Consider the following 18937-nt stretch of genomic DNA (forward strand, 5'->3'; position numbering starts at 1 on the left):
CTTTCCTTAGTTGATCTTTGCTACTCCTGTGTCTTAACCCCCAGAATGGTGGTCTTACAGACCTTGAATCTCTTTCCTGTAGAAATTGCCTTCCAGATGTACTCGACACTCATCTTTACACATTCTCTCAATTGTATAAACTGCAAAAAATGAATATGCACAGAGGATAGACTTGAGTTCTTTTCCCCATTCTGGGTTTCAGTGTCATTAGAGTAGGGGTGGGTGAAAAGATCTGGGTTCTCATATTTTTAAATTCCTATTTTTTCTCTTTTCACAGATATGTCCAAGGGAATAATGGCCTCAGAAAATGACTCTTCAGTGACTGAGTTTCTCCTGCTGGGATTAACACAACAGCCAGAACTGCAGCTGCCTCTCTTCTTCCTCTTCTTGGGGATCTATGTGGTCACCGTGGTGGGGAACCTGGGCTTGATAGTTCTGATTGGTCTGAACCCTCATCTGCACACTCCCATGTACTATTTCCTCTTCAACCTGTCCTTGTTGATCTCTGCTACTCCTGTGTCATAAGCCCCAGAATGCTGGTGAGTTTTGTGAAAAAAAAAAAAATCATCTCCTATGCTGAGTGCATGACTCAACTCTTTTTCTACTCTTTTTTTGTAATTGATGAGTGCTGTATCTTGACATCAATGGCCTATGATTGATATGTGGCCATTTGCAAGCCCCTGCTGTACAAGGTCAGCATGTCCGTTCAGGTCTGCCTCATGCTAACAGTATGGGCATTTGTAATGGGGTTTGCAGGTGCCATGGCTCACACTGCATGCATGTTGAGACTCACTTTCTGTGACAGCAACATCATCAACCATTTTGCATGTGACATTCATCCACTTCTCCAGCTCTCCTGCACAAGCACCTATGCCAATGAGCTGGTGGCTATCATTGTGGTGGGGATCAATGTAACAGTGCCCAGTCTCACCCTTTTTGTTTCTTATACTCAGATCCTCTCCAACACCCTTCGACCCATGGCAGGTCCAAAGTCTTCAGGACTTGTAGCTCCCACATAATTGCTGTTTATCTTTTCTTTGGATCTTCAGCATTCATGTTCCTAAAGCCTTCTCCTGCTGGGTCTCTGCCTCAAGATAAAGTATCCCCTATTTTTTTTATACCATTGTGGGACCAATGATGAATCCTTTCATTTATAGCTTGAGGAACAAAGATGTTCATGCTGCACTGAGTAAGACTTTGAAGAAAAGCATCCTTTCTTAAATCATAGCTGTGTTTTTGTTATAGATTCCAACTCCTAATAAGGGCACATTACATATAAATTCAGAGAAAGAAGAGTAAAAAAAATCCAAATAAAAATGCAAATGATTTAATGATATGAAAAATAATTAGTTGTAGGTATCATTTCACAACTCAAGAACACGTATGTAAAAGGAGTATTAGACCTTCAATCTTCCAGAGGGAATCTGTAGAACAGTTCCTCCTATTATTCTCCAGCTTCCTTTAAGTAATTATGATGTTATAAGAAGAAAAAGCTGGATGACACTAACTTCTAGGGCCTCAGGGTTGGAATATAGATGCTGGTCATGCTATATATTCACTGGGAAGAACATTCCTACAAATGTTTTATGATCCATTGTGGAGAAATTTTTCCCTTTTACCAAATAGATTTTAAAATCTTAATTCACCATCAGTCATATTTTCCCTGTATTATTGTTTATTTGAAATACAGAGCAAGAATGAGAGAGAGAGAGAGAGAGAGAGAGAGAGAGAGAGAGAGAGAGAATCTTCCTTTCACTGCTTCATACTTCCCAAATGACTGAAAAGGCAGAGCTGGACTAAACTGAAACCAGGGACCAGGACCTCAATCCAGGTCTCCTATGAATGTGACTGGGACCTAACTATTGGAGGCATCACCTTCTATCTCCCAGGGTATACATAAACTGGAAGCTAGATTACTGTATGGAATGTAGGCATTCCAACCAGCAGCTTACCTGTTGTACACAAATAGCAAGCTGCTCCAGTTCTGATCCAACTCCCTGATGATTTGCCTGGGAAAACAGCAGAAGATTGGCTCCTGCACCCATGTGGGACACCTGGATGAAACTCCTGGATCCCAGTTTTGGCCTGGCCAATCCCCAGCTGTTGTGGTCATTTTGGGAGTAAACCAGTGGAAGGAAGACCTCTCTTGTTGTCTCTTCCTCTCTCTCTGCAATTCTGCCTTTCAAATAAAATAAATATTTTTTTAAAAAAATTCAGAGCTATTTAGTGTTATTTAAAACATAATATTTAGTGGATTTCACTACAGATCACCATGGAACCCTTGACATAATTCCAAGATGTGTTAAAAATGAGATAAGATGGGAAGAGAAAGAAGAGTTAATGTTTTCATGTAATTATTATCAAATAAGTTATTTTTGGGTGAAAATAACAACCACTTTTCAAAGGTTGCAAAGCATTGATCACTAATGTTTATTTCCTAAATCTTTGCCTGCACATATAATATCCTATTATGTACCCCTCCTAACCACACCACTGTCGCACTGCTTGTCACACTCACCAGGATGGTCACTGCCTCTGGGGCCTTGCCTAAGCCACCCCATCTGGCTGGAATGCTCCATGTGCTTGGCTCCCTCCTACCATTCAGCTCTCAGGGTAAATGTCAGCTCCTCAAAAAGCCCTCCCTGGCCATCCGGTTTAAAGTTATCACACAGGTACTCTCTGTATCATCACCTTAATATAAGATTCTATATAACACTTCTGGAGTACTTACACATGTATCTGCTCACTCATTGTGTGTCCTCATTCAAAATTTTAATCTATTAAATGGATTTTACTCTGAGTGAGATGAGGTATTTGTGAATTCACTATTTTATAGTTCATGAATTGACCTGAAAAAATAGAATTAAGAGAGCAGAACTCAGTAACACTTGTAAGAGAAATGGTTACATTGTAACATTAATGATTACATTGTTTAAAAAACTTGCTTTATCCACATTATAGTAATACAATAAAATATTTATTTTGGAAAAATAAAATTAGTTACATGTCATAAACTCATATAAAACTATGCACATTTACATCAAGTCTCATGGTCAAAAATGCAAACCACTCTAATTTATTTTTGTTGATACCCTAATCCCTCTTTATCTGACTGAGAGAAGTCCTTTTTCTGATACACATTTTGAAAATACACATTTCTCACAGTTTAATGTGACTTTTATGTCCTTAATCATATCTTAAAATTTGGCATAAAGGAAAGATATTACCAAGTCATAAAATAGGCACAATATCTAGGCTGACATTTCACTAAAGAAGATATGAAAATGGCTAATAAGGGTGTGAAAAAGATGTTGAATATAATGATGTATTAAGCACATACAAATCCAAATCAAAATGAACTACAACTACATACTCATTAGAATGACAGTAAATATTTTATTTTGTATTTTTAACTTTTATTTAGTAAATATAAATTTCGAAAATACAACTTTCAGATTATAGCGGCTTTCCCCCCCCCCCATAACCTCCCTTCTACCCACAACCATCCCATCTCCCACTCCCTCTCCCATCCCATTCTTCATCAAGATTCATTTTCAATTATCTTTATATACAGAAGATCAACTTAGTATATACTAAGTAAAGATTTCAACAGTTTGCACCCACACAGACACAAAAAGTATAAAGTACGGTTTGAGTACTAGTTTTACCATTAATTCACATAGTACAACACATTAAGGACAGAGATCTTACTTAGGGAGTAAGTGCACAATGACTCCAGTTGTTGATTTAACAATTGACACTCTTATTTATGACAGAATGACAGTACATAAAAATAGCAATGATGCCCAGTGTTGGTGAAGATATGGATAAAATCAACACTCATATTTAGTTGGAGGAGACATAACATGGTAGAGTTTCTTTTAAAAATGACAGATCCAAAGCTAAACCTAACCTTCCCATTTAATCTAGCAATTTCACTTCCCACTCTTTCTTTTCACTTGTTGTGTTGAAAAGGCATTCTTCTTCTAGCTAGAATGCACTTTAAAAATTTTTTAATTTATTTGAAAGGCAGAGAGAGAGGAAAAGACAGAGAGAGACAGACAGACAGACAGACATAGAAAGAGATTTTCCATCTTTTGTTTCACTCTGAAGACAACTGTAAGGCCTGGGCCTGGGTCGGAATCTAGGAGCCAATAACTCCATTCTTGTCTCCCACATGGGTGGCAGGTTTCTAACCCTTGGGTCACCTTATGTTGTGTATCAGCGGGGAGCTGGATTGGAAGTGGACCAGCCAGGCCTGGAGCTGATTCAGCACTTACATGGGATGCTGGCATCCCAGGGGGCAGCTTAACCTGCTCTGCCACAATGCCTGCCCCAGGAATTCCAATTTTTTTAAAGTGCAATATAAGGTATGATTCCTTCCCCCACCCCTACCATTCTTTTCAAAGTGAGTTATATTTTATGTTTTTTTGATAAAAGCCATCTTAAGGTAGAAACTGATATATCATTTTGATTTTGGTAGCATTTCCCTGAAAATTAGTGTGGAAATGACCAATAACAAATTGGAGCCATTTGTGTTAAAACCCTGATCCAAATGAAACGACAGGTATACCTAAGGAAGGGATCTTGAATTGGCATTGTGACAAGTGGATTGAGCTGCTGTGTGAGATGCTTGCTTATATGGGAGTGCATGGGATTGAATCTCTCCTCATCTTCGACTTCAGCTTCCTGCTTATGCACCTGGGAGACAACAAATGTAGGCCCAAGTACTTGGGTTCCTGCCACCTACATGAGAGACCAGGATAGAGTTCCTGGTTCCTGACTTCAGCCTGGCCAGCCCTGGATTGGAGAATCAGCCAGGGTGTGGAAATGCTGTCTCCCTCTTTCTCTCTTCTGATCTCCATTTCAAATAAATAGATAAACTTTTATATCAAAAGAGTAGGTATTTTATGTTCATTCCAGAAACACCTGTGTATTGCACTTCTCCTTGTACCAAATATTATCATAGCAAATTTCTTTGCCTTGCAGTATTTTAGACAAGGTCCTGGAATCAGGAAAGTTACCTAAAAGAACTGCATCTGAGAAGGAAAAAACACTCACTCCTGTACCATGTTCTTTTGCCCAGTGAGCTTTATTCAAAATACTTCACTCTCTTTTAAGTTACTCTTTTGTCCTGATTTCTTCAGATGTATCTAGGAATTTGATAGCATGCCCAAGCTAGATTGCAACCCTTCTGTTATTCCAAAATAAGATCTCATGTTCTTTTGGACCTGTATCTCTGAATATATGATTTTTTTTAAAAAAAATTGACATTAGTATTGCATAATATTAATACCCGATGCTCACCATTCTACAATAGGACAACTCCAGTTGTTTTTCTCTATACTCACTCAACATGAAACATTTCTGCGAGGTGTGTAAGGTATTTCTCCAGCAACCAATTCTGCCACACCTGGGTTTCATACAATTTACCTCCATTCTGATCCTGTCTACCAGAAGTTAGTGTTAAATCTCAGGTTGCGGTTGAGTCCCACAAGAACAACCCAAGCACAGCCTGTGCAAGTGCAGGCTGTTAGTTGTGCTTCTGACTGACTGGCTCTAAATCAGTTGCACTTTCCTTTCTCATGTTCCATCATGAAGATGATCATGATCAGGATGATCATGAGAGTCAACATGGCTCAGAGGACTCAGGAAAGCTCTTTATTTATACACATATTATACAGCTGAGGAACAGCAGACAGAAGTGATGCTAAGGAGAGGTTTGGAAGGGTCCTCAGTACATGTGCTTTGTTCCTGTAGAGCTGGTGAACACCATGTGGTAAGCAGATGTGTTCTTGTTCACCAACTCAGAAGCTCCCTGAACTACTTCCTTTTGGTTTTCTTTGAAGGTATCATTAAATAGACAAGATTAATTAAGGCATTGGCCATTGGTGACACACTCAATAGTCAATATCTCTTTTCTCCCTGGGGACCAAAGAGTGAGACTGTGGATAGGGCTGATAGCTGTACTCACATGAGTGTTTCCCATGCAACCAGTCCCCATCTTGTCAGTATCCAGAAGCCCTATCCATCTGCAATCTCATTAGCATAAATGGCATGTATCTTTGACAAATACCTGGATGAAGAACAAAAATGCTTTCTTATTGTCAATCACAATTTCACAGTGATATTGAAGCATCTTTTGATATTGAAGCTCCTTTTCATATACAATCTGTGCATTATACATGTGTCTACCTTCCAGAAATGTCTATTAAACTCATATAAATATTATTAAATTAGATTATTTTATTTTACTTTTACTGTTGAGTTTTAGGAGTCCCTCTTATGTTGTGGTAATATCCACAACAATTGTTGACAATTTCTATACTTATTTTTACATTTTTGTTGATTGTTTATTTTTCAAGGAGATGGGGGATAGAGAGAGAGAAAGAGAAAGGCAGGAAGGAAGGAAGGCAGAAACAGAGACAGGGATAGATAGGGAAGAGACACAGAGTGAGATCTCCCATTCATTGATTCATTACTCAAATGATCACTGCAAGTGGGGCTGGCCCAAGCTAAAGCCAGGAGCTAGGAACACAAGCCTGTGTCTCCCAAGTGGGAGATAGAGAGACTCAATTACTTGAGCCATTACCTGCTGCCTCCCAGGGTGTGTATTGGTAGGCAGCTAGATTAGAAGTAGAGTTGGGACTCAATACCTGACACTTTGTTCCATATTAGATATGAGTGTATATAGCAGTTTTAAATGACAAATGTATAGAAATGGATAAATTATTAATGGTTCCCAGGAGTTATTGTAGGAATGAAGGCAGCAGCAAAGACTTGACTAAAAAGATTATATGGCAGGTAAATAATGACTTTAATTCTAAACTCTACATTAGAACTCTGGATAAAATATTTCCTGTTATGAGATTTGATGTAACATAAACTTCCAGGGAATATTTCTGACTCTTGTATCATCTAAATAAGAGTTGTTAACATTTCTATAGTGAGCACACAGTTTAATTAGTCACTAAGGTCCTCATCATTGCTGTAGACTAACAAATATCACTCTCATGGGCTCCATTTTATGTTTTCCCTGAGGAATTTTTCCCGTCATAATTTTGAAGATCCTGAAAATAGCAATTGAGATATATTTTAGTAGTGATGGTATTTTAAATTATCCCAATAGTAAAAATAAAAATAGGGGTTTCATTTTTTTTTCTTGCCTCTGCTCTTTCATTTTACTCACCTAACCCCATGAATTTACTAAAATATTTAACTAATTAATTTAAGAGTTGCTGTGGGGGACAGAAACAGAAAGAGAGAAAGTTAGTGAGACAGAGAAAGAGCCCCCAACAACAGGTTTACTGCCTAAATGATTTTAATGGCCAAGGGCCTGAAACCAGGAGTGAGGAAGTCAATCTGGGTCTACCATACACATGGTAGGAACCCAACCATTTCAGAGATCACTGCTGCCTCTCAGGTTCCATTATTAGCAGGAAAGTAGCTGGAATCAGGAACCAGAGCCTGAGGTTGAGTCAAGATATTCCAAAGTGGGACACAGGCATTTCAACAGTCTAACAAGTAGGCCAAATGCCACCCTCATCCTATAGTATCTCTGGAAATCATCTCCATATGTTTTCCTCACATTTTAACCTTTTTAGTTCCCTTTATCTAGGCATTTACCTATCATGTACTTCTATGTGGCTGTCTTGTTGGTAACTCCAGTCTACCATATTCAAAACTGACTGTTTTTTTGTTTGTTTTGCCAACATTCCTACATTTTCTAAGTTATTTTTGTTTGTAACAACAACATCATTTACTCAAACATATGGGTTAGTATATTTGGGAAGTTATTGTCCCTTTTTAATTCAAATTATGAGAAGTTCTGATGAATATTCACTTGTAAACTTATTGCACATGTCTGTTTCTTAGAACTACTTAGAGTAGCATTGTTAATCCAGGGCATCTTGTTGAAAATGATTCCTAAGCTGATGAACTATAAATATAATTGTTACCTGAAGCTCTTGACATTAGGTTTTCACCTATAATAGTTTCTTACTTCAAATTTTCACTATTTCAATTCTGTTGCAATAAACAAATAAAAATTTTGAGCGATTCCTGATGATCAGAACCTTGGATTTTGCACTTGAGAGCCTTCTATATTGATCCAAATCTGGTCTTATTCTGAGTTTATGCTCTTGTAGTCCTGTGAGGGAGAGACAATGAGACCTCTCTGCGAGCCTGTGTAAGTTCTCAGTATGAGGGTCAGAAAAGAGAGAAACACTAGTCTAACTGTGCTCATTACCTCCACTCTAAAGTTCTCTTTGGTGGCCTCTAAGTGTTTGCATGCCCTGCGCAGTGTTTTTCCTATGCTACATTCAGATCTATAAGTATAAACATAGAAACTACTTAAATTTCTTCTTGAGGAACAAGACTTCTTAGCAACTATAGGTTCAAGGAAAGATGTAGAGGAAATTATAATTCAATTATTCTTTTATTTTGTGAGTACCTAATGCATATGCCAGATATTTATTGAGTACCTAACAGATGTTCCAAGTATTTCTCTGAGTTGCTGCAGAAGTAACATTGCAGAGAATGCATAATTTTCCTGTTCTTAGGAGCTTAAAATCAAATGATTTGGGGAGTAGGATATGTGTTTATGTGTTATGGGAAGAATAAGGAAAATAAACAAATGAATTTATAATATTTCATATATGAAGAGTTAATGTGGGAGCAGGAGAGGTCACCCTGCCTTTCTTTTTGAAAGAAAGCCTGACCTCTGGGGTAATCACTGGAGAAACACTGGTTTTCCAATTTTTAATTAGGTCCCTTGGATTTTCTAACTTATAAATGTCTTTGAGTCATATTAGCAAGTGGCTTTATTGGTGCTGGTAAATGCTATTTAACACCCTCAAGGCTGTGGAGACATTCAAAGGAGAGCCACTGTGAAGATCCTTGATTTGTTTGTTTTATGGCTTCCCAGATCCTTGGAGACAGGAATGTGATTTGGCTCTCAGTTGCCAACTTGCTCAAAGCAAATGGAAATCTCTTTCCTGGGATGTTTGCTTCTACAATCGATCAAAGCTAACTTCTCCTGTGTATTAAGCATGAAGAGTTAAAAAGGCCCTCCCCTGACTCCTGCTGCAGAATGGTGAGTGTTGGTGTATCTTTCCCATTATTTGCCTCCAAAATGTTTGTGGGAACCAAGGAGTCCTCAAAATGCTTCATCCCCTTTCATCTGAGACCACAATTGACCCTGAAGAAGGCACAGGTGGACTGGAGATGCTGAAGAGTCAAGAGTGATGAAAAGAGTCCCTGGATCTCCTTCCTACAGAAATTGCTTATAGGTCTTCTTTATGTTCATCTTTACACTTTTACTCAGTTAAAAAATTGTAGGAAATGAAGTTGCACAGAGGGTGGGCTTGAGTTAACTTCTACATTGTGGGTACAGCTGGAGTACACTACCTCTTCTGTGTCTCACTTCCATTAGACTCAGGTGAGTGGAGTCAACATTTTAATATTCCTATTTTTCCTCTTCTTGCAGATATGTTTGAGGGAAGAATGGCCTCAGGAAATGACTCTTCAGTGACTGAGTTTCTCCTGCTGGGATTAACACAACAGCCAGAACTGCAGCTGCCTCTCTTCTTCGTCTTTTTGGGAATCTATGTGGTCACTGTGGTGGGTAACCTGGGCTTGATTGTTCTGATTGGCCTGAACCCACATCCACATACTCCCATGTACTACTTTCTCTTTAACCTGTGCTTCATTGACCTCTGCTACTCCTGTGTCATAAGCCCCAGAATGCTGGTGAGTTTTGTGAAAAAAAAAATATCATCTCCTATGCTGAGTGCATGGCACAGCTCTTCTTATTCTCCTTCTTTGTAATTGATGAGTGCTATATATTGACATCAATGGCCTATGATCGATATGTGGCCATCTGCAAGCCCCTGCTGTACAAGGTCCCCATGTCCCTTGAGGTCTGCTTCATGCTGACTGTGGGTGTGTATGCAATGGGGTTTGTGGGTGCCATGGCCCACAATGCATGCATGCTGACACTCACATACTGTGATAGCAACATCATCAATCATTTTGCATGTGACATTTATCCACTTCTTCAGCCCTCCTGCACAAGCACCTATGTCAATGAGCTGGTGGCTATCATTGTGGTGGGGATCAATGTAACAGTGCCTAGTCTCATGCTCTTTGCTTCTTATACCTGGATCCTCTCCAGCATCCTCTGCATCCATTCACCCATGGCAGATCCAAAGCCTTCAGTACCTGCAAGTCCCACATAATTGCTGCTGGCTTTTTCTTTGGATCTGGAGCATTTATGTTCCTTAAACCTTCATCTGCTGGGTCTCTGGTTCATGATAAAATGTCCACTATTTTTTATACCATTGTGGGACCAATGATGAATCCTTTCATCTACAGTTTGAGGAACAATGATGTCCATGTTGCACTGAGTAAGACTTTGAAGAAAAGTGTCCTCTTCTAACTTGAAGCTGTCTTTGTTATAGAAGTCAATTTCTAGTTAGGGCACATGTTATATAAATTCATGGAAATAAGACTAAGCACTCATAATAAAATGCAAATGATTTAAGGAAAATTAGTTACAGATGTCAACTTCATCATTTCAGAGGGTCTGAGAGTTGTCCATTCCATTGCTCTACAGCTTCATTTTACAATTTACAATTATGTAAGGCTAAAGAGCTGGATGATACTAACTGCTGGGTCTTCAGAGTAGAAATATGGCTACCTGAGCATGTTGTGTGTTCACTGGGAAGAACTTTATTATGAATGTTTAGAATCATTAGTGGAGGATTTTTTCTTTTCAAAATTGATACAAAATATTAATTCATTATCATTCATATTTGTTTATTATTTTATTCCTTTTTTCTCATGAGTTTTATATGATATAAACAATGTGGTATTTTCATAAGCAAATATTATTGAGCATCTACCCTGCACTAGGTTTTATTTAAATTCAAAGATCTTGTGGGGGTGTGGACTCAAGCTGTCTGTGCTCTTACAGGGCTACTGTTCATAGCAAGGTGAGATGAAGTGCAAGTGTTCATTAGGAGGAGACATGATGAGTGAGCAGATATATGATGATATACCCTTAATGTGTTATGCAGAGTCATATGGAGGTGAAGATACAGAGAATTCTGTGTGATTACTTTAGATTGGATCATCAGGATTTTTTTTTTTGAGGAGGTGACATTTGCAGTGACAGCTGACTATCAAGAGGGAGCCAAACACAAGGAACATTCTAGGCAGTGGGAGTATCTGTGTTAGAATCCCAGAGACAGTGACAGAGTGTGAGGGCAGTGGTATGGTGGAGGGCAGGTACCTATTAGGATATGTGTGTGTAGTATGCAGTGCCGCGGACCGGCTCTCGCGGAGTCTCAGACCGAGGGAGAACGAGGGGACAAAGAGCCAGGAGAGTCAGAAATCGGCGGGGAAATGACAGACAGACACACACACGTTATGTGTATGTTACTGCTGCGATTTATTGTAGTAAGGCTTGGGTTTATATAGTAAAGAACAATGCTGCAGGCAAATGTAAAACTTTTATCACAAAGGTTGACAAAATGAGTTAAAACAATGATGTCATATGAGTGGTTTTATGAGGATCATAGTGGGGACATTGTTTTTAGACAATTTACGGAGGATGAGAATTGACCTTTGGCTTAGTTTCGTTTACTGAGGATGAGAATTGACCTTTGACTTAGTTTCACTTACTGAGGATGAGAATTGACCTTTGACTTAGTTTCATTTACTGAACTGTTTAGGGGAATAACTGTCCAAGGTTTTGCTTGCCCTCTAGGTACCTGGAGATAACCTCTGAGTAACCTTAACATTTTTCTGTTACTACAATGGGAACCTAATGATATGTTTTGACTTGTATTCCTGGCTTACGGGAAACTTCTTTTTCTTGATTTTTTAGTTTTTGAGAAATTATGAGGGTAAGCAGTAAAGTGTAAACACAGCTGGTAGATAATGCATAATGAGATCATCAATAGAGCATAGTGTCCTCAAGGTCAGCAAGGACAGTCTTGGCTTCCATAATGTGAGTCGGGGGTCGTTACAACCGCGGACTGCACAGGAATGGCCTGAGGCTCCACTCCAACAAAGCGCTCACCCCAAAACCCTGCAGCTTTTTAGATCCCCGACGCAGCAACATCTTGTCACGCGGGTATCACAGCTGTGGGCGTGGCATGCAGGAAAAGAAACAACTGGAATAAGTCAAGGTATCCTCATCAGATGACTGGATAAAGAAAGTGTGGTATAGAAGCACAGTGGAATATCATTCAACCATTTAAATGAATGAAATCATGCCATTTGCAGGAAAATGGACTGTACAACATCATGCTAAGTGAAATAATCCAGTCCCAGAAAGACAAATATTCCATGATCTCACTCACATATGAGAGCTGAAAAAAATCCCTAAATCTGAACATGGGATGTGATGACAATGGTGACAATGGTGGGAGACATAGATGGAGTTTGGATTAAAAAAAATAGGAGAAACTAGGTGTAGCTCATTAATTGCTACAAATAAGCTAATACAAGATATTAATAATAGAGGAATCTAGGTGTGGAACATATGTGAATTCTCTATACTACTTCATAATTTTTGCTTGTAAATTTAAACCTATTTTTTTCTTTTTAAAAATTACACAGAGGCTGACACCATGGCACAGTAGGCTAATCCTCCACCTGCGGTGCTGGCATCCCATATGGGTGCTGCTTCTAGTCCCAGATGTTCCTTTTCCAATCCAGCTCTCTGCTGTGGCCTGGGAAAGCAGTAGAAGATGGCCCAAGTGCTTGGGTCCCTGCACCCACACCAGGAAGAAGCAGCTGGCTCCTGGCTTTGGATTGGTGCAGCTCTGGTAGTTGCAGCCATTTGGGGAGTGAACCAACAGAGGAAAGACCTTTCTGTCTGTCTCTCACTCTCACTGTCTGTGACTCCACCTCTCAAATAAAATCATAAAATTTTTAATAAAAGCCAGAGTTACACACAGAGAGAAAGAGAGGCAGAGAGAGAGAACGAGGTCTTCCATCCTCTGGTTCATTCCCCAACTGGCCTCAATGGCTGGAGCTGTGCCTATCTGAAGCCAGGAGCCAGGAGCTTCTTTTGGGTCTCCCATGTGGGTGCAGGAGCTCAAGCACTTGGGCCATATTCTACTGCTTTCCCAGGCCATAGGAGAGAGCTGGATTGGAAGAGGAGCAGCCAGGTCTCAAACCAGGATGCCAACACTGCAGGTGGTGACTTCACCTGCTACACCACAGTGCTGGCCCCAAATTTATCTATTTCATGTACACAGTTTGAAGAGTGTGATACGTCCTACACTGCTCTCCCTTCCTCACTCTCAACTTCCCTTATCCTTCTTTTCTTATTTATCTTTTCATTTTTACAATGACTTAATTTCCATTTACTTTATAATCACAAGATTAGCCTCTTACTATATAGAGTTCAACAAGTAGTAAGTGGAAAAACCACTGTTCCACAAGAGTATAGGTAAGGGCTCTAAACACTAATCAAATCTCAAAATTTTACTCTTATACATTACTTTTTTTGTACTTTGTATATTAATTATCACTAGTCAGGGAAAACATATGATGATTACCTTTTTGGGACTGGCTTATTTCAGTAAGCATAATGATCTCCAGTTGCACTCTGAAACTATCCTGAAATTTAAAGTTTATTAAAAATAATGTTCAACATAATGTAAGGAAGTGAATATTCTTATGCTGTGCACAGTTAGTTCTTTTTCATAAATTTTATGGGAACCTAGGTTATAGGATGGTCTTATGTTTTTATATCTCAAAGTGTACAACCAGAACCATGGCAACACTGGTGGTGATGATGGATGTGGTAGGTAAATGCACCGACACTTGCTTATCTCCCCTTGAAAAAAATATTTTCCTTTCCAGATTTAACCTTTCTCTACACTAGATAAATATGTTCACATCAGGGAGACTTGACTTCTCCCTCTCTCGGAGGGAAGGCAGACTTCTGAGCAAGCCTCTTATGTTCGCTGAAGGATTCATTCTCTCAAACCACTCTCCAATGCAACAATGTCTGTCCATGCAGGCAGGAAAAGCCATCTGGCTCTCATCATGTTATCCTGGAAGGACTGGGGCAAGGCAAATGGATGCAGCTGTTGCCCAAAATAGCAACAATGTTCCTTGATCCAGGAGCCTCATGGTTGCTTTCAGGATAATATAGACAAATATTGCTGTTTACAACTTATCTTGGTGATCTTGCAGCAATATATTAAGCATTCTATATGATGTTCTCAAGAGTTCAGAACATGTTCCAAAAGGAAAAACAGATCTTGGATTAACTCTAATATTTGGAAATGTAAGTTATTATCCTAAATGGTTTCTAGATGCTTTTGACCTAGAGGCAAGAAGACCAGATACAGATTGGGAGAAAACATTTGGAAATTTTACATTCAGTGAAGAACCGTGGAATGTATCTTGAAAGTATCAAAATTCTCAAAACCCAGAAGTTTTAAAAATTCCAAGAATAGAAAAAGATTTTAAAGATCAAGTTCACTGAGGAGGATATTCACCTGGAAAATAGTACCAAAAATATTAAGCATTCAGAAATGTTCAAGATCACTAGTTATTATGGGAATAAAAATTCAACCAGAATGAGATATTACTCCACAACTGTCTGAATGGCTAAAATAAAATATAATGACTGCATTAAATGTTGGCACAGATATGGAGAAACTAGTTCACCCATGCATTGCTGGAGCAGATGCTAAATGCTATTATAGGCACTCTGGAAGACAGTTTGACATTTTCTTAAAACACTAAACATGAAACTTCAATTATGCAGTCACTCAATTCCTGAGCATTTATCTTTGACATATAATTGCACAAAAAACTTCCTGTACTCAAATGTTATACCAGTTTTTCTCATCATACCTCCAAACTGGAAGTAACTGAGATATACTTCCAAGTGTTAATGGCTAGACAAACTTTTGTACTTTCATACCGTATTCTTCTTTTTTTTTTGACAGTTAGACAGTGAGAGAGATAGAGAGAAAGGTCTTCCTTTCCATTGGTTCACCCCCCCCCCAAATGGCCACTATGGCTGGTGCAATGTGCTGATCTGAAGCCAGGAGCCAGGCGCTTCCTCCTCGTCTCCCATGCAGGTGCAGGGCCCAAGGACTTGGGCCATCCTCCACTGTCTTCCTGAGCCACAGCAGAGAGCTGGCCTGGAAGAAGGGCAACCAGGATAGAATCCGGCACCCCAACCGGGACTAGAACCCAGTGCGCCGGTGCCACAAGGCAGAGGATTAGCCTGCTGAGCCACAGTGCCAGCTAGAAGACCATTGTTAAGATCCTGGTTGTGATATTGTACAATTGTCATGCAAGGTGTTCCCAGGAGGAAAATCTAGGCAGACAGTCCATAAGATCTCCATTATTTACTACACACATGGGCATGTAAATATATCAAAACAAAACTTTATCCAAATATAGGGAGAGGGTGTTTAGAGCAGTGTTTAGCTTACCTGCATTACCCGTCTGAATATCTGGTTCAATATCGGGTTCTTGCTCCTGACTCTAGTTTCTTACTAACGTGGACCCTAAGAGGCAGCGATGATGGTCAAGCAATTTGGTTCCTACCACCTTCCCCAGTCCCACTATCCCCTGACTGTATTCCTGGCTCCTGTTTCTGCACTGATCCAGTCTTGGCCACTGAGGGCATTTGGAGACTGAAACAGCAGATGGGAGCTCTATCTCTTGCTATTTGTTACATTCTCTTCCTGTATGTGTGTCTCTCTCTCTTTCCAATAACCAAATTAAAAGAAACTCCTAAGAAAGCACTATTTCCAGCAATGTATCAAAATTATATTGAAAATAACTAACAAGGTTACCTAATAAAAGTTATCTGATATCATCAATATTTTGCACTTGCTAAAATTTTTTATTTGCAGAAGTTAATTTCATTGAATTTTTTTCAAAAAGTAACCAAAGAGAATTTAGACAACTAAAATTTGTAATATGTCAAATTAAAACTCTCACAGAATAAATTTAAGTCTAGATTAGAGATAAGAAATAGTGGCCTCCAAATAGAAGCAAGGTTTCTACACTTTCCTCAATGTCATATATTGTTAATACCTGTAGACCATATGATTAAATATTGCATGCCTAAGGTAAATACTAACATTTACACAGAGAGATAAAATTCAAATCACCACAGATGAATCAAAATTGAATTCTGACCAAATATCAAATAACCCCTAGCAAGCCAAGTACATGGCAAAGGAAAGACTGAAAAACAAAGGGTAGAAATAGACACTGATGACTACCATGGTAGATTTGCTCTTCAGACATCTAAACCAACATGGCCTAAATAAATTAAATTATAAGGCAAATTAAAAGACAGGTTGCCAAAGTGTATTGACATATGAGGTAACCACACATTGCCTACAAGAAACTCACTCAAATATTAAGACTGATCATTTTCATATTTGTGACTAAATGAGAATGATTGGGAGGATCTAGACCTTTCATTCACCACAGACAGGAACGTGAAATAGTAAACACTTAGGTAGAATTTTCAGAAGGTAAACATAGAAGTAGGGGCTGGCACTGTGGCACAGCAGGTTAAGTGGCTGCCTGTGATGCCTGTACCCCTTATGAGAGTGCTGATTTGAGTTTACGGTGCTTTGCTTCCAATATGGTCCCCACCAATGCTCCTGGGAAGGCAATAGGAGACCGCCCATGTGCTTAGGTCCTTGCCACACATGTGGGAGAACTGGATGGAGTCCCTGGCTTCTGGTTTCAGTCTGGCCCAGCCCCAACTGTTGCAGCCATTTGCATAGTAAACAAGTAGACTGAAGACCTCTCAATCTCTTTCCCTGCAATGGTATTTGAAATAAATGAATAAATATATGCTAAAAAGTAGAAGTAATATGGGGCCGGTGCTGTGGCACAGTGGGTTAAAGCCCCGGCCAGTAGTGCTGGCATCCCATATGGGCACCTGTTTGAGTCCTGGCTGCTCGTCTTCCAATCCAGCTCTCTGCTATGGCCTGGGAAAGCAGTAGAAGATGGCCCAAGTCTTTGGGCCCCTGCACTCACGTGAGAGACCTGGAAGAAGCTCCTGGCTTCGGATCAGCTCAGCTCTGGCCATTGTGGTCATTTGAGGAGTGAACCAGTGGAATGGAAGATCTCTCTATGGCTCTACCTCTCTCTGTAACTCTGTCTTTCAAATAAATAAAATAATTCTAAAAAAAAGTAGAAGTAATATATGACTCAGCTATTCTACTCCTACGTATTTACTCAGGATAAATGGATGCATAGAATATAAAGACTAGCACAGGAACATTTATTTCAGCCTTATTTGCAACAGCAAACAATTGAAAGATTCCAAATGTCTATCAACAGGGCTGAAAAAAATTAGAATATATCTAGACAATTGGATACATCTGCAAAAAGTATTTCAATTCTAGTTATGCCTATATCAACACTGTTGAAATTGTGCCAAATTTATTTGATATGCTACAGTTTCCCATTTTCCTTTTGAATTGGAATTAAGCAGTTTCTTTGAACCTATCTTGAAGCTCACTGATTTTTTTTTGCCTTAAAATGTGTTGAGTTTCAATTGCACATTGAAGGAATTCTCATTTTTGAAAGTGCATTATTTCAGTATAATTGACATTCAAAGATCTGGGAATATTTAGTATACATGTTTTGATGAATTGAAAAATAAATAAACACTCATGTTATCATGATTACATTCAACAAGGATAAAGATGAAATATTATAATATTGAACTTGAGTTTCTAGTATCCAATATTGTAAGTTTTCAGAATCAGTATTTTGTCTCTACTCCAATGTCAGACCAAGCTGATATTTTCAATACACCTTAAGAGATGAAAATAAACAGTGAAACAGCTCTGTTAAGACTTTATTGATACCTTACAGTAATGATTATCTCTTTAGATATTGTATGCATGAATTTGATTAAGTCTAGTCATACATTTGAGAATCTTAACACATTTATAATATGGAGTCTTCTAATTTGTAAATAGGATAAATTCCTCTACTCTACTTATTACAAGTTTTTCTAGTTTCTGTTAAGATTGACTAAACAATTCAACACCCAGGGGCTGGCATTGCAGTGTAGCATTGGTGTAGCAATGCTAGCATCCCATTTAGGTGCTGGTTTGAGAGCTGCTCCTCTTCTGATCCAACTACCTGCAAATGTGCCTTGAAAAGCAGATAAAGGTGACCCACGTAGTTGGGCCCCTGCACGCATGTGGGAGACCTGGAAATAGTTATAAAAATGAGCATTTGGTGACTTATTAGGGAAACTTCAGAAATTTGAAGTAACTTGGATAACTAAGTATATTCATTAACCACTATGAAGCTGAAAGAAACAATTTAAAAAGGAATGAGAAAAAGAAAAACAAAACACAGTTTCTGGAAAGTTAGCCATTCAATTCTGCATGTAATATCTGCCCTCCTAGGCTTTACCTTAGATTAGAGAAGAAAACAAATTAAATATGAATCTCTAGTGTCTCATAATTTCCTAAGGTGGCCACAGTGAATTAAGTTAATGGGAAGCTGAATCTACATAATGTCATAATCCATATTTATGTTGTAGCATAAATGTATGACTTTTGTAGAAACAAACAACCATGACTCCAAGCATCTGGATGAAAACTGAAAATTTCAGTGACATATCCAGATGTCTCTACACATCTGGAATTGGTAGATTTATTGTTCCAACTGTTTCCATTTTTATCTGGGCACTTGAAACACTGTAGACACTGTCTAACAAATATTCACATCACAAAGATGTTAAAATATGCAAAGAATCATTGTACAAATACAATTTTTAGATTTAATCACATCCCAGCGATCAAAGCTGGCTCTGGCAGTTAATGCAGACAACCCAATGTCAACAGGCCCTGCAGACTTACCCACGTAGTTCAGCGGCAAAGTGGGAAATTGAAGTGAAGAA

The 18937-nt window shown here is 38.9% G+C and overlaps 2 pseudogenes; both read left to right on the forward strand.

Annotated features, from left to right (window-relative positions):
- Positions 1-294: 294 nt before the first annotated feature.
- Positions 295-1221, forward strand: LOC133749594 (olfactory receptor 8B3-like; annotated as a pseudogene).
- Positions 1222-9489: 8268 nt separating this feature from the next.
- Positions 9490-10438, forward strand: LOC133749547 (olfactory receptor 8B3-like; annotated as a pseudogene).
- The last annotated feature ends 8499 nt before the right edge of the window (positions 10439-18937 follow it).

This window comes from Lepus europaeus, chromosome 20 (genome assembly GCF_033115175.1).
Source record: "Lepus europaeus isolate LE1 chromosome 20, mLepTim1.pri, whole genome shotgun sequence".
NCBI classification, from domain to species: domain Eukaryota; kingdom Metazoa; phylum Chordata; class Mammalia; order Lagomorpha; family Leporidae; genus Lepus; species Lepus europaeus.